This window comes from Dasypus novemcinctus, chromosome 9 (assembly GCF_030445035.2).
Source record: "Dasypus novemcinctus isolate mDasNov1 chromosome 9, mDasNov1.1.hap2, whole genome shotgun sequence".
Classification (NCBI taxonomy): domain Eukaryota; kingdom Metazoa; phylum Chordata; class Mammalia; order Cingulata; family Dasypodidae; genus Dasypus; species Dasypus novemcinctus.
Window position 1 is genome coordinate 124,727,742 of NC_080681.1, and position 12,517 is coordinate 124,740,258.

Below are 12,517 nucleotides of genomic sequence, written 5' to 3' on the forward strand. Positions count from 1 at the left end.
ACTTTGAGCTTTGGATGTTGTAGGTTGAATGAGGTAGTATAACTAGTACCTGATTCCTGGTCATTAACAAAGCTCAGAACTATTTATAGTTTACACGAGTTCTCTTCATCTTGCCATTCTTGAAAAATTCAATAACTGAAGAAATTCCTCAAAATGGTATGAGTGTTCTTTCAATCTATATTTTTGGAGATTTGAGAAGTAAAAGTGTTTTTAACTTTTAGGAAAAAAAGCAACATTTCAGCTGTAAAGCACTTTGTGGTTTCATCTCTGTGACTGGAATGCCCTTTTCTTTTCCCGTTTTTTTCTGGTTGGCAAACTGCTACCCTACCCCTCTTTGAACATATAGCTCACATGTCAGTTTTCTGTGAAGTGAAGTCTTCTCCTGAAGGTTCCTGAGTATTTATTTGGTCTTAACAAAGCACTGTCCTGAGCTTTTTGTAATGTTGATTGCTTTTACCTAAGACCCTCAGGTTGCAGAAAAAGAAAACAAGGAAACATTCTTTTTTATTTGTTATCTTAATATGTTTAGACTTGTTGATGATACCTTTGGCTGAAGTGGTGCTGTGTATCCGGAAAGTCTCTTGAAGGTTCTACCTTTGAATCTTTAGAGAAATGATGAATATATTCTCTAAAGAAAGAGTAGAGGAATAATCATTGATTTTTAATTTTTTTTCCTCTATAAAGTAGAGTTAAAACATTCTTTATTGACTAGGAGAACTTCTGGGATTTTATACCCTCTGAAGGTTTTTTGTTTCTTAGTTTTGGTCAACCATTTTTTTTTGTATTTATTTTCCTTTATGTTTTAATATAATAGTTGACAAATGCAGAAAAAGCTATATATAACGTAATTGTAAGTTATAAAGCATAATGCAAAATACTAGCGATCCTTCCATGCCATTCTACAACCAGAGTAATCCTCATCAATCTTCCTGTGTGCTCTCCTCTTACCACATCCTCTCTTCCCCAGGAAGAGCCACTCTAATTTTCTTTTCATTATCACTCTGCATTTAAAAATAGTTTTCAAAAATCATACATATATATATATATATACTTCCATGTTTCTGTCAGTTTATTGGTTAATTTTACTTAATTTTAAGATTTATAAAAATGGTATCAAACTGCTTGTAGTTTTCTGATACCTGTATTTTCCCTAACCATCTAATATTGTTTCTAAAATTCTTCATGTAATTACACATAGCTCTAGTTCATTTTCATTACTGTATAATAGCTGATCGTGTGAATGAATATACTGTTTTTTTAATATTTAAAAATTTATTTTTACATCAGTGTTACAAGTTTTACTTAGTTAACACAAGATAATAACTATAATAACAATATATCTGCTTTAGTCAGTGGTTATACTCCCTCCTTATATTTGTTCATTCTTCAATCTTGAGGGATTTGGGACGACATCCACTGACTGCTTCAGGCTGAGAAGGGATGCAGATATTATCCGACAGAGAAATGAAATTATTTTGCTTGTAGTGAAGATGCTCCTTTCTTTTGGGATGTGGCTGCTCCATCCTTATCATTTTGTTAGTTAACAGGGCAGGCCTGAAGAACTGGAGAGTAGGAGCTGGCTTTATATCTGCTGGATTTCAGGCCTCAAAGGGCATAAGAACAGTCTGAAGGCTTTAAGCCCCCTGCTTCTCTTAGGTACTTAGACGGAACTTTTTGCTTTTGGTGAAGACGTGCTTATATAAAGTATTGGGAGACCAAAGAAAATAGGACTTTTGGCAATTTAACTTGATATTGGGTAAAATGGCAGAAGTCGTGTGATTCTGTGATTAAATATAAATTTGAAAAGCTGTTTGATAAAAACAGCTTTTTTATCCAAGTAATTATAATGAAAAAATTTTAATATATATATTTTATTAGAGAAGTTGTAAGCTTACAAAACAATCATGCATAATGTTCAGAATTCCCATACATCATCCTTCCACCAACACCTTACATTGTTGTGGAACATTTGTTACAGATTATGGAAGAACATCATTAGACTGTTACCATTAACTGTGGTCCATAGCTTACATTTGGTATGTTTTTTCCATATTATTAGCACCATGTATTAGTATTATCCATTTGTTATATAGTTCCTGAGAGAACATTCATATTTGTACAGTTAACCACAGTCCATCTTCTACCTTATGGTTCACTGTGTTATACAATCCCATTCCTGTACATTCTATCCAAAGTGTACACGCAGTGGCTCTTACTTTCATAACCGTGTTGTGCAGTCATTGCCTCAGTAAATTTTTGAATGTTTTGAAGCCTACTCCTTTTGATAATTGCTTCTCTTTGTTTGGGTTGTAAACGAAGGGCAAGAGCAATGTCCAGATTATTATATTTTTGGAAATATTTTTTATTGTTTTGAAGGTTGATAAAATTTCATATTAGGGAGTTTTTTTAAAAGCTGAAAGAAAAATGGCATGTTCACTCTAAGAATCATGTATAAATTTGGTAGTTTATTTTCAGAAATATTGAAAGAATTTGCTTTTTGCTGTTCTCTATGTATCTACTATTTTTGTATACTATATTATCTGATAAAACGTATCTGTACTCTAGCCATCCCTCTATTTTTGTATAAGGCTTTCCATTAAAGTATTTTATATTATGGCAAAAGATGGCCGACAACATAGGGGATTGGTTAAATAAATATGGTATACCCTACAATGAAATTCTGTGCAAATAAAAAGAACGAGGCACTTTATATGCATTGATGTGGAACAGTCTCAGAGATAAATTAAGTAAACAAAACAAGAAGCAGAAGACTATATAAAGTATACATTTGTGTAAGGAAAAAATTTATTCATATATATTGAATATGCATAAAATATCTCCAGAAAGCTTCAGTAAGAAGTTGATGAAAGTGTGTGTGGATGGCAGCCCCCTATATATTATGAATGTTAATAGCTGCTTATTTTAGTTGCTGGAAATTTAAATCTTGAAATTTTCAGGATGGCAAGATGTCAAGTTTAAGTGTTGAAAAGCACAAGTTACAGTCAGACAGCTAAGGTTCAAATTCCTACTCTGGTGTTTACATGCAGTATAAATTTTCCTATTAATAAAGCAAGGATAATAATAATACAGTTATTAGGGTTAAGTAAGATTGCCCATGTAAAGTGCCAAATATAAGCACAGTGACTGGCACACAGTGCTTGACACCCAATAAATCAATCTTGTCAGAAGCACATAGTTTTGTGGAAGAAGCAAATAATAAATAATTGAAATATTTTCACTAAGTGTATATATTGGGATCAGGTAAGTAAAAGGGTAATCAGAGAAGGCTGTATAAAGAAGGGACCTTTGAAAAATTTAGAAGGGTGAGTAAAAAATAAGGAAGACCATCACAACTCTGGAGAGTCCTTTTAAAAGGTGGAAAAATATGAAAAAATCTGGGTGGGTTCATAGTGGTTGGAACCAGTATAGGCTATGAGAATGGGAATGCCAGATGATAATGATAATAACTAACATTGAGCACTTAGGCAAGGCCCTATTCTAATAGTTTTTGTTTGTTTTGTTTAATTTTGCTGCATCCCTACAGTAACCCTGTTACTGATACTATTTTCATCTTCAATGTACAGATGAGGAGACTGAGGCAGAGATGTTAACTAACTTATCGAAGACCCTACTGAGTAAACCCATGTTCTTATGTATTCATTATGCTGTCTGATGAGGTGAGTAGGTAGGGATAGGACGGACCTTGAACAGTTGTGCCTGGTTTGTTTCCATAAGTCTTTTTTTTTTTCCTTTCTTTCTCTTTGATATATATTTTTAATTATTTATTTTTAAAAATTACATTCAAAAAATATGAGGTCCCATTCAACCCCACCGCCCCTACCCCCCCACTGTTTCCATAAGTCTTGACCCTCCCCCACCTTTCTTCCCTTCTCCTTCCACCCCATAGCTTTTATGTCCTAACAGAATTGTACAATTAATTGTAATACTTTGAGAAAAGTGGAAGAGCTCTTTAAACCGATCTTCACTTGCTAGTGAACATGGAGACATTTTTTAGGACTTCTCCAACTGTATCAGAGTAAAGGCAGGAGTCAACAACACAATCCTATTATTACATATGTTATATTAAGCCTGTATATAATTATCTATTGATGTGTAATGATTTCCCCCAAAACTTAGTGGTTTGAAAAAACATTCAGCATTTTTTATCTCATATAGGTTTTATGGGTTAGGAATTTGGTAGCAGCTTGGCTGTTGTGTTTTGGCTCATTGTCTCTCCTGAAGACTTGAGTTGGGGCTAAAGGATCCAATTCCAAGGTGACTAACTCATGCAACTGGCACGTTTGTGCTGGCTGTTGGCTGGAGGTTCAGTCCCTTGTCACATGGTTCTTCCTCTCCACAGGACGGTTTGAATGTCTTCATGATATGGCAGCTGGCTTTTCAGGGAAGGGTTCCAAGAAGGAGCAAGGTGGGAGCTATAATGTCTTCAATGATCCAGCTTTGCAAATCATGTATTGTGATTTCTGCAATATTCTTTTGTTATGGAATCAACAAGGGTTTGACTACCATGAGGCAGAGGTCATTGGGGGCCATCTTGGGGATTAGCTCCTATCCTTCCATGAAAACGTGAGTGACAACAGAATCATAAAATGTAGGATTGAAGGGAGCTCTAGCAGTAGTTCTCAAAAGTATGGCTCCTGAAGCAGCAACAGCAGCACTTGGTAACTTCTTAGAAGTACAAATTATTGGACCTCTCCCTAGACCTCTACTGACTCAAACTCTGGGGGTGGTGTCCAACAAACTATTTTTTTTTCTTTCTTTCTTAAAGACCTTATGTTTTAACATAGGTATAGATTTACAGAAAAGTTGAACAGATAGTAGAGTTCCTGTGTATATATTAATATAACCCTATAACCACAGATTTCTCTATTGTTAACATCTTGCATTAGTATTGTTCATTTATTACTGTTAATGAAGGCCAAGATTAATACATTGTTATTAACTAAATTCTTAGTTTCCATTAGGGTTCACTTTTTCCTTTGTATAGCTGTATGGATTTTGATAAATGCATAATGTCACCTATCTACCATTACAGTATCACACAGAATAGTTTCATTGCCCTAAAAATCCCCTTTGCTTCATCTGTTCATCCCTCTCCCTCTCCTCCCCTAATCTTTGGCAATCACTGATATTTTTACTGTCTGTATAGTTTTCCCCTTTCCAGAATATAATACAGTTAGAATCATATACTTTGTAATCACTTCAGACTGGCTTCTTTCATTTAACAACAATATGCATTTAAGATGGTTCTTTTTTCTTTTTTTCTTTTTACTTGATAGCATATTGCTTTTTTTCCCTTTATCTTTTTTCCTTTTCCTTTTTTGAGATACCAGGGCCCAGGATTTAACCTGGACCTCATATGTGGGAAGCTAGCACTCAACCACTGAGCCACATCAGCTCCCCTGAGTTAGGCTTTTCGTTTGTTTGCTTGTTGTTTTGCTTTTTGTTTTTAGGAGGCACCAGGGATTGAATCCGGAACTTCCCATGTGGGAAACAGGTACTCAACTGCTTGAGCCACATCCTCTCCCCAACATACTGCTTTTTTTGCTGAATAACATTCCATTGTATCATTTGTACCAGTTTGTTTATTCATTTAGCCATTGAAAGACTCTTGTGTCCTTCCAGCTTTTGGTGTTTATGAATAAAACTGTTAACAAACATTTGCTTTTAGGTTTTTGTGTAGATATTATTATTTAAAACTCATTTGGATAAATACCTAGGAGCACAGTTGCTGGATTGTGTAGTAAGGATTTATTTTAGTAAGACTGTTGTAAAAACTGCCAAACTTTCTTTCACAGTGGCTGTACCATTTTGGTAGTTCTGTCAGTGAATGAGAGTGCTTCTTGATCTGCATCTTGACAGCATTTGATGTTGTCAGTTTTGGGTTTTAGCTATTCTAATAGATGTATAGTGGTATCTCATTTAATTTTTAATTCACTAGTGACATATGATGTTGCAGATCTTTCATATGCTTATTTGCCACCTGTACATCTTTATTGGTGAGGTGCCTGTTCAGATCGTTTGTCACGCCCCCCCCCCCTTTTTTTCCAGGGCCAGGAATTGAACCTGGGACATCATATGTGGGAAGCCAATGCTCAGTGCTCAACCACTGAGCCAGATCTGCTTCCCTTAGTTTTTTTGTTAGGTTTGCTTGCTTGTTTTTGTGTTTTTCAGGAGGCACTAGGACCTGAACCAGGACCTCCCATCTGAGAGGCAGGCACATTCAACTACTTGAGCCACATCTGCTTCTTGCCTATTTTTAAATTGATTTCTTTTCTTTTCTTTTTTTGTTTTAAGATTTATTTTATTTATTTCTCTCCCCTTCCTTTTGTCTGCTCTCTCTGTCCATTCACTGTATGCTCTTCTACATCTGCTTGTGTTATCAGGGGGCACGGGGCAACTGCATCTCTTTTTTGTAGCATCATCTTGCTGTGTCAGCTTTCTGGGTGTGTGGCGCCACTCCTGGGGGGGCTGTGCTTTTTTCATGCAAATCGGCTCTCCTTGTGGGGTGCACTCCATGCATGTGGGGCTGCCCTACATGGGGGACACCACTGCGTGGCATGGCACTCCTTGCACGTGGCAGCAGCACTGTGTGTGGGCCAGCTTACCACACAGGTCAGTAGGCCCTGGGTATTGAACCCTGGACCTCCTATATGGTAGGCGGATGGTCTATCAGTTGAGCCACATTCACTTCCGAATTTGTTTGTTTTCTAACTATTGGGCTTTTTTGGGTCTATTTTGGATACAAGTCCTTTATCAGATATGTGTTTTGCAGAGAATTTCTCCTGGTCTGTGTCTTGTCTTTTCACTCTTGTAACAGTGTCTTTTGTAGAGCAGTAGTTTTTATTTTTAATTTCAGTAAAGACCAACTTTAAAATATTTGTTTTCATGGCTGTCGCTTTTGGTATTATATCTTAAAACTCATCACCAAACCCAAGATCACCTAGATTTTTAATGTTATTTTCTAGAATTTTTATGGTTTTGTGTTTTACATTTAGGTCTGTGATCTATTTTGAGTTAATTTTTGTGAAAGGTTTTTTAAACTTTTAAAATTTGTTCTTGTGTAAGAATGTCCATCTGGTCCAGCACCATTTGTTGAAAAGACTATCCTTTCTCCATTGAATTGCCTTTGCTCCTTTGCTGACGGTCCAAGTTGAGTATATTTGTGTGACTCTGTTTCTGGGATTGCTATTCTTTTCCATTGATATGTTCTATTGCCAACATCATGCAGTGTTTTGTGTTTTTTTAATTATCTTTTTTTTTAAAAAAGATACCTATATCACAAAAAACCATGCTGTTTTGATTACTGTAGCTTTATAGTAAGTTATAAAGTCTGGTAGTGTCACTTCACTCCTTCAGTTTTCTTCTTCAGTATCGTGTTGGCTATTCTGGGTCTTTTGCCTTTCTATATAAACTTTAGAATTATTTTGTTGATATCCACAAAATAACTTGCTGGGATTTTCATTGGGATTGTATTGACTCTGTAGTCCAGTTTGGGGAACATTGACATCCTAACAATATTGAGTCTTACAATCCATGGAGGTGGAGTATCTTTCCAGATTTCTGTCATCCAAGTTTTGTAGTTTTCCTCATATAGATCCTGTACATATTTTGTTAGATTTATACCAAAATATTTCCTCTCTCTTCTTTTTTGATGCTGTTAGAAACGGGTATTGTGGTTTTAGTTTCAAATTCGAATTGTTTGGGAAGCGGACTTGGCCCAATGGATAGGGCGTCCGCCTACCACCTGGGAGGTCTGTGGTTCAAACCCAGAGCCTCCTTGACCCATGTGGAGCTGGCTTATGTGCAGTGCTGATGGGCGCAAGGAATGCTGTGTCACGCAGGGGTGTCCCCGGCGTAAGGGAGACCCACGCGCGAGGAGTGTGCCCGTAAGGAGAGCCACCCAGCGCGAAAGAAAGTGCAGCCTTGCCCAGGAATGGTGCTGCCGCACACATGGAGAGCTGACACAATAAGATGATGCCAAAAAAAAAGAGAAACACAGATTTCCGGTGCCGCTGATAAGGATAGAAACGGTCACAGAAGAACAGACAGGGAATGAACACAGAGAGTAGACAACTGGGGGGGTGGGGAGGGGAGATTAGAAAAAATCTTAAAAAAAAATTCAAATAGTTCTTTGCTGTATATAGGAAAGCAATTGGCTCTGCCTATTAGCCTTGTATCCTGCAACCTTGCTATAATTCTTTATTAGTGCCAGGAGTAATTTTGTTGATTATTTGGGGTTTTCAATAGTGACAATCCTGTCATCTGTATGCTCCTCTTCATAGTGAATCTTGAAGCTCACTTGAAGTGTTCTCTTTGGCGTACATATCAAACTATCTTAGGTGTGTGCTCTTTATGTAACATCTCTGGAGTAAAGTTGTATATGTGAAATTTTATTTTCCCCATTCTTTATAAAAACATACCTAAAATATTATAAAACCTTAGAGCTCTCTATTCAGGCTTTTGGAAAGCCTCATGTGGACCACAATATAGGATGAATTAGCTGCATCTGTCAGTTCTTCTATTCCCTGAGGGCCCATCATTCCATTTCCTTAATATTTAGTATAGAGTAGATAACTTTTCTCCACACCAAGTCCTCCCCTTTCCCCCTTCGTGCTCTTACAGTTGGTATCCTTTTAAGTCTGGAGAAGTCTAGGGCATCTTTGTTTTCAGCAGGGTTTGACAGACTTTGTTTATAAAAGGCCAGATAAATATTTTAGGCTTCCTAGGCCACATCATCTTTGTTGGGACTGCCCAGCTCTGCCATTGTAATGGGAAAGCAGCCAACCATAGACAGTATGTAAATCAACAGATATGGTTGTGTCCCAGTAAAACTTTATTTAAAAAACAGGCTGCAAGAACTTGGCCTTAGTTAGGTGGCTTCTGTTCTAGATCCTATTTCACTTCTGTGCCCCCCAAATCACTTTTATTAGGCTGCTTTCAAAAGTAATGATAGATGTTTGGATGTGGAATGTTGCATTTTAGTTTTAATTTCTTTGTTGAGACATGCGCTTTTGGTGTTGAAGGAATATAGATTTTTTTCTCTAAACAAGGCTGGAGTAGGAATGGTTAACTTACGGTTTCATGTGAATCTAGATTAAAACAGGAAAAAATACTCTACTCGTTATAATAGTTGAGGGAAAGTATATGCCTGGATGGAGTATAGTAAAATATGTCTTCTAAGAAGTTCTCACGTTTTAGCAATAAAAGAAAATCTCAAGTTTTCTTTTGTGTTATAGGTGCATATAGAGTTATTAGGTTAGAAGATTATTTTAATTTTGAATCCTTGGCAGGTTGCTTATTCCAAAGCCTCATTGAAAGTGGGATACTGGTGTGTGTTTGTGCTTTTTGCAGCTACCACTAAGATCCTTTTATGGACCAGGTTGCCTGTTAGGACAAAAGGTGGGCTAGAGAACTGCTAGGATCTGAGAGAAAATATGGAAGCAGTAGAAATAGTTCCTGGGGTGGGTGCACTGGCTATATTGGGCCCAAGTTTTGTATGTGTGGTCAAATGTATGAACTTGGGAGGTTTTTCTAGACTGAACTGGCCACATGGGTTAATATAGATTTTATTATATTAGTGATCTTTGTTTTAGAGATCTCTGCAATTTGTTAGAGCTTTTGAAAAAGTACTTTTAAAAATGCAAATTAAAGAGTAGAATTATATTGGATGGTAATATAGTGTGATGGGAGGAAAATTAGAATTAGAATTTAGTTCACTCTTCCTACCCCCTTAACAACCCACATGGAAAGCCAGTTACTACACACGAGTTTCATTCATCTTACCTATCTGTAAAATGGAGAACAGTATTTCTCCTGCCAAGTTTGAAGATATGCAAATTAAGGCAAATCTTTTAAGACTTTGAAAAAGCAAATTAGAAGATGCTGTTTTGGGTGTGTTCTTTTGGGGTAATATTACTGATCTTTAAAAAGGATGGGCAATTGAAATATTACAGGTTTTAGTAATGACCACTACAAATTCATTTAAAAAAGGTTAGCTGCAATATTAGAATACTGAAAGCTTCCTTAAATTCAAAGGGCGTTATGATTACAGTATAATTATTCCAGTCTAAGAAGTCTATCAGAAGGAGACTCTAGAGGGCAGTGTAACTCTGCATATTCATGCTTCTCCTGTGTAAGGTTAAGTGTAAGGTTTTGCTTTAGGAAATTTTCTAGGTCTTCTGAAATGGTTCCCTCCACATGGTGTTCCAGTTTGGTGGAAATGAAGTGCTCTGGTTTGGCTTGGGAAAGTTATTTAAATAATATATCATAATTATTTGGCCCTAGGGAATATCCTTGCTGGGTTTAAAACATATTGGTTTAGAAAAAATGGAATTTGCTTATTGATTCACCTAAATTGAATTGAGTTTGCTCTTGAGGCATTTGTGTTACATTAGGCAAAAGAAATGTTATATCTTGTATTTCTTTCAAATCTTTTTTGAGTATTAATTAAATTTATCCTCTTAGAGAATTCAACAAATGGGAAAAGTTTGACTTATTCTGACACATTTTTAAACACCTTCTTTAGTGGAAAGGTTGTAAGAAGATGCATGAGTGGTGAATGCCTTGTGTCAATGTTGAACCTTTTCAAACTTTTCATGTTGGCATTCAGCAAAACTGGAAGTATATTATGCCACTTTCTTCTAATTTTTAAAGTTCTGTATATTTTCAGGGAAATCTAATATGCATGTTTTTGACTCATTTACACATAAATCGTGTGTATAGATGTGCCTTGAAGGAACTGTTTTGACATCCGGGGAACTTTGGGAACCTTTCAGATTTTCTCCCCTAAAAACAGAAAATGGGGATTACAAAGGGTAAACTAGTGAATCTCCTAGAATTTTAGGTTTAAGATTTTAAACTAATAATGATGAATTTAGGAAATAGAATTTTTGTAACTGCATTTTCTGCTGTTAATTGCAGTGTGGGAATGGATATAGCCAATGAACCCTTTGACAAATGGACATTTGAGATAGTGAGCTATTTTTTTTTCTTCTGCTATTCTGTTTGTGTCTCTCTAGTTTACTTGTATTTATATATTTTAAAAAATATATAGGGATATATTTCCTATATTCATATTTCACGTGCGGTTTCACTATGTTACACAGTGCCCTGTAACATATTTTAGCTATCCTTCTAGTAATATACATGTCCTTAGACTTTTCAACCACTGTCATACCCATACAATAGCACTGTGATGTGCTTTATCATTTCTGCTTATTTCCAAATTTACTAAAAACCTTTTTACCATTTCTGTATAGATTAACCCTCAGCTTTCTATTCTCTACCTTCATTGGCTTTCCTGGTGACTTATATTCTAATTATAAATTCTATGATTTATAATTACACAATATATATAGTTCATAATAACGCAAGTATTCAGTATGTGTCCTTTTGTGTCTGGCTTGTTTCATTCAATATAATGTCTTCCAGGTTCATCCATGTTATTATATGTTTCATAACTTCATTTCTTCTTACATCTGCATAATATCCCATCATATATATATACCACAGTTTGATTATCCATTCATTTGTTGAGGGACACCTGAGTTGTTTCCATCTTTTGGCAACCATGAATAACTCCACTATGAACATCAATGTACAGATGTCTGTGTCACTGCACTCAATTCTAATGGATATATCCCTAGTAGTGGTATTGCCGGGTCACATGGCAAGTCTATATTCAAATTCCTTAGGAATTGCCAAACAGTCCTCCACAGTGGCTGTATCATTCTACATTCCCACCAGCAGTAAATAAGCATTCTTATCTCTCCACATACTCTTGAACACTTGTAGTTCTCTGTCTTTTTAATAGTGGACATTCTGATAGGTGTTGAAATGTCTCATTGTAGCTTTGGTTTGCATTTCCCTAATCGCTAGTGATATTGAACATTTTTTTCATGTGTTTTTTTCCCAATTTGTGTTTCTTCTTTGGACAAGTGTCTCTTCAAGACTGTTGCCCATTTTTTAATTGGGTAGTTTGTCTTTTTGTTGTTGAGTTGCACTATCTTTATATATCATGGATATTAAACCCTTATTGGATATATGATTTCTAATATTTTCTCCAATTGAGTCAGCTGCCTTTTCACTCTTTTCAGAGTCAGTCCTTTGAGGTACAAAAGTGTTTAAGTGTGAGGAGGTCCCATTTATCTTTTTTTTTTCTTCTTCTGTTGCTTGTGCTTTGGGTATGAGGTTAAGAAACTTCCACCTACCACAAGATCTTGAAGATGTTTCCCCACATTTTCCTCTAGGAGTTTTATGGTTGTTGCTTTTATATTTAGGTCCTTGATCCATTTTGAGCTAATTTTTGTGTTAAGATAGGGTTCCTCTTTCTTTCTTTTAGATGTGGATGGATATCCAGTTCTCCCAGCACCATTTGCTGAATAGACTGTTCTGGCCCAGCCAGGAGGGCTTGACAGCCTTGTCAAAAATGACTTGACCATAAATGGATGGGTCTATTTCTGAGTTCTCGATTCAGTTCTATTGGGCAATCTTTCTG

General features: G+C 36.1%; 1 protein-coding gene across 9 annotated transcripts in view; it reads left to right on the forward strand.

The window, feature by feature from the left end:
- Window positions 1-12,517, forward strand: part of RERE (arginine-glutamic acid dipeptide repeats) — a 517,403-nt gene that overhangs the window by 92,920 nt on the left and 411,966 nt on the right. The window contains exon 2 of one of the 9 annotated variants that reach the window (XM_058304474.2): window positions 3,585-3,677. The exons of the other annotated variants lie outside the window; for them this stretch is intronic. The gene's annotated coding sequence lies outside the window, so the exon portion shown is untranslated. The remainder of the gene's footprint in view (window positions 1-3,584; window positions 3,678-12,517) is intronic. 9 annotated transcript variants of the gene reach the window in all.